Consider the following 4509-nt stretch of genomic DNA (forward strand, 5'->3'; position numbering starts at 1 on the left):
CGTTGTTGCTCGTAAGTAAGCGCTCGAGTGCGACTGCGTCCTTGCAGCAGAAGATTACGGGGACCTTACGGACGGCGATAATGAGATCTGCGAACTTCCCCCACCGGTGACCTTCACGAGCCCACGAGAGTGAGACGCTACAAGCGCTTAAGCCGTGAGCGCGCGCCGCTTCTCCCGCAGAACGGCCAGCCGCACTGTGAGCCGTAAGCCGCTCGACATAAGCGCACACAAGCCAATAAAAACGCTGGGACCTTTGTTGATTAGCAGGAAGCAGGCGCCCGTAATCCGCACGGAGCCGCAAACACGTCTTGTTGTGACTCCAAATAGGAGCCGCTCGCCCTCATTTGGGGCACTCGCGTTAGACAAAATTGCAACAGGCTGTCTACAGATACGCGCCCATTACAATTAAAAAAAGTGAAATAAAAATAAAAGCCCCAGAAGTATTGATGAAATAACAAGAAATTTCTAAGAAAAGCATTTGAGGTCCAATTTCTTCATTTGGCTTAACTAAAGGTTAACAACATGACATTTACTTTGATTTTTGGGATCATTTCTACTTGCCATGTAACATACTTTTTACTTTTACTTGAGTATTTTTGTTAAGAAGAAACAAAACTTTTATCCCGTTACACCGAGCTGCATTGCGCTTGCTCTTTTTATTTTGTATTCATCTATGATTGCTTGCGCAATCGATTAACTGTTTCGTTTCGGTTTGTCAGCGAGACTTGCGCCTTGGCGGCGTCACGTGACTCTTTTGACCAATCCAGCGGAACAACTAGCCACGTGGGGCTCCATTTGACCAATCAAATGGAGCCGGGCCGTCACATGACCAAGTTTTCAAAATGACACATTTTCGTGAAAGCTGCTGAAAACGATCAAGAAAAGAACGGCGAATTCATTTCTGCCCGGTGAGACGTTTGTGCTGTTTCATGAGTGGAAACAAAGAAAGTTCATTTCAGGCAATTTCCTGTGACAGAATTTGTTCTTTTATTAAGATTTAATATATTATTGTTTCCATTAAAGTGATATTGTTGGGTAATATCTGAATTTACACATTCCTATTTAATATTTTTTCATGCTTTGACTAAAAAAGTATGTCAGAAGGTCCTCACCAGTTAGTACTCGAGTATTTGGAGGACTGCTTTTAACTTTTGACTTGAGTCAAACTTTTTTTTTTTTTTTTTTTTTTTTTAAAGTAACAGTACTTGAGTACAATTTGCGGCTACTCCGCCAGCCCGCAGGCCTGACACGTAGAGTAACGCAAACGTCAGTTAGCAGGATGTCGCAGATGTCTGAGTTACCTTTGAACCTGTCAACTCTCATGGCCGCCTGTACACACACTCGCACACACACACACGCATATTGTAGACTTGCATAAGTGCAGTTCATCCCTTTGCATGGGTCCACTCCATCTCAATCAACACTTTAATTAGTGTGTTCATGTGTTTAGACTACAAATGATGGACACTTGTGTTTGCTTTGCCAACATTGACACACACGCACACACACAAATGCGCGCGCGCACACACACACACACGCACACACACACACATACAAACAAACACAGTCTCATTGTGGAAGATGGGAGGTCAAACCCAAAAGACTGAGATTTCTTATTCATGATTCTTCTAAGGTATGTGAGCGTGCGTGCGTGTGTGCGTGTGTGTGTCTGAGGCCTGAGTACACACACACACAAACACACACATAAAGGGTAGAGGGACAAGGAGGAACACGTAACTGCTTTCCGATGCACTTAGTGAGCCGCAATCATCCTTATCTCCAAACAGCAGCTTATTAAAGGAGAAACACACACACACAGCCACACATTTTGTTACATAATTCAAATGTCTTCAATTTGAAGCATCTTCTCTTGTTGAAAAAGCATGAAATAGTTAAATGAAGTCATTCCTACTGAATGTCAAGTGAAATCAAATGTTGTTTTCCCAGGCATCTTCTCACATTGCTTCCGCTTTTCTTTTGAATTTGATTTATTGTCGTTTATGCCATAAATCTGCTGATTTTTACTGCCCCTATTTCTACGAGCTGACTTGATGATAAGCTACTTCCAGTTTAAGATGACACGATAAGATGACCGTACGATATTGCCCAACATTCGCTGTAAATGTTTTTTTTTTTTTTTTTTTTTTTTACGCTTACATTCTTTGTCTTTTTTTTCCATGCACGCATTTTTAATTGCGGGCCAACAATATCCACATCATAATTGTCTACATCGAATTACAACCCACAGATTGGTTCAAAATTTTTCATAGCCTGTCTGACATGAATGGGAAAATGTATATTTTGTTTTTCACCACTGATTTTGGGCTAAAAATGAATTTATCATCAGTCATTTTTGCTATTTGGTTTTATTGCTGTTGTCACGCTGTTTTACTGCTTCCAAGTGGACCAACAGGTGGAGATGTGGTGGAAACACAGACAGTTCAGTGTACTTTCCAAATGTTTTTTGTCTTTTCTATATTCTTTAAACCCATTTCAAGATATGGAAAGACCTTATAAAGTATTCGTTAGGATCTCGCCGTCAAGAAATGGGAGATTTGTACTTTTTCTCCAACTTCATCCATTTGTCAACAGGGTTGGGGAGTTGCTGCCAATCCAAATCTGAGCAGCCGAAGGTCAGTGGACATTATGATGATGAAACGTCCATTTCTACGAAATTGGCCGAGGAGGATGATGATGATGATGAAATCTGTTGGGCGTGTGTCAGATGATGATCTCTTTTAGCAGAAAGTCGCTGCGAGCGACTGACTTCCTCCTGACGAGGTTAAAAATGTCATCAAGCGAGATATGGATGAGAGATTATCACTTTATGATAAAAGAAATCTGCAAATATCGTTTATTGGCACCATCATTCATTTGTTAACACTTAGCTAAGTTAACCATGTGGGCTCTTTGCTGGACATTTGTGTCCTTTAAAAAAATAATAAAATCATTTTAGCTGTGTTAATGCAAATGTAATGATAGTTAGAGTTTTCAAGTTCATCTCTTTAAATAGATCGGTAATATACTGCTGATATCTTTTATCTTTGGTGAAGGTCTCACGTGGAAGAATGTTGCATGTTATCGTCAAAGATCACGTGACACCAGCGGGAGGGCTGCAAGATGGCGGCATGCGATGTGACGTTGAAGATGCCGGCGCTGGTGATGTAACACGTTATGTAAGCAGGCCGCCAGCCCCCAAAAAGGTGAATTGAGGCTGAGCTGATGCTTATGAAAGAGTGCAATGCAGATTTTCAGGGTTGCCCTCTCGCATGTTGCTTTTCTGTAATTGCTAAAAAATGAAAGCAGTTTGTAGTTGGCAACTAAATGCATACAATTTTCCAACTCGAATCTGGTGTTCATTGAAACGATATCTTTTTGTCTCCTTTTTAAACTTACACATTATTTTAGAAATGCTTTTTGCTACATATTTTGCCCTTTCATCTACACACAAACTCCGCTTTAACCAGTTGCAAAGTCCTGTGTGGAGTTTTGCATTTCTTTTGCATCTCGATGTTTTAAAATGGATTTAATGTTTTTATCATATCACAATGTCTATTTAGGCATTTTAAAAATAATTATTGTTGACGATATGTTGAAGTTTCATAATCAATAGGAACCTAACTTGGCTTTTGCTTGATTTTCTCCTTTTGTGCATTGTGAGCTACTTGACATATTTCCTTTGTTCTTCGACATTTCTTGACCCATTCAAACCCTTCTAACTTCTCACGGTTCATCTTATTCAGGACATGCACAGAGGTAAATTGACCATTCCCCCCCCCCCCCCCCCCCCCCCTATAAAATTCCAAAATGAAAAGCTATTGGACATATAGACCTCCTTTTACACGATTCAAACAATTCCAACTTCAAGTTGTCTCATTCAAAATTTTAACAATTCAATACATTCCACACGTCACATTGCATATATAATCACTTCTCCTCCAGCTGTATTCTCTGGTTATCCTCCTGTTAATCCCGCTTTTCACTGGCTGCTATCAGTGAGACGCTTGCTTGTTGTACGGGAAAGACACAAGCGCTCCGCTTGTGTCATGAGACCAAATCAAGCTCAAATTCTCTTCGGACGAGTGGTGCGCGGCGCCCCGACGGAGGCCAGGAAATTCCTCATTTGCACACCTCGACGTAAAGATAAGATGGCGTCGGCGATTGGCAAACGAAGCCAAAATAGGATGTCGGCGATGATGGGATCAAGTCTGTGTCGCCCCATGGACACAACGCACCGAACGCCAGCAACGTAGATGACAGATAGCGGAGGAATGTGGAGCTGCTGCACGATTGACACTTTGTTTGTACATTTGAGCAGGAAGACGTCCCCAGACGATTTGCCCGCATCAAACATTGGCTTTACAAAAGAAAAGCATGACGCTTGACAGGGTATGCATGTCCAAATATTTTGGAAGGTAGATGACACTTTTACAAAATCAAATTATTTTAACAGTATATTTCACATCCTGTATGTGTGCCATTTTTTTCTCTCTATCCACAGGTAGGTCG

At 41.2% G+C, this 4509-nt stretch overlaps 1 long non-coding RNA gene across 1 annotated transcript; it reads left to right on the plus strand.

Annotated features, from left to right (window-relative positions):
• The first annotated feature begins 828 nt into the window (after nucleotides 1–828).
• On the plus strand, nucleotides 829–4509 carry LOC133470535 (uncharacterized). Its single transcript, XR_009786011.1, has 4 exons — nucleotides 829–908; nucleotides 2593–2633; nucleotides 3054–3203; nucleotides 4319–4509. It is a non-coding gene; the product is annotated as an uncharacterized LOC133470535 (long non-coding RNA).

The sequence above is a fragment of the Phyllopteryx taeniolatus genome, chromosome 20, assembly GCF_024500385.1.
Source record: "Phyllopteryx taeniolatus isolate TA_2022b chromosome 20, UOR_Ptae_1.2, whole genome shotgun sequence".
Classification (NCBI taxonomy): domain Eukaryota; kingdom Metazoa; phylum Chordata; class Actinopteri; order Syngnathiformes; family Syngnathidae; genus Phyllopteryx; species Phyllopteryx taeniolatus.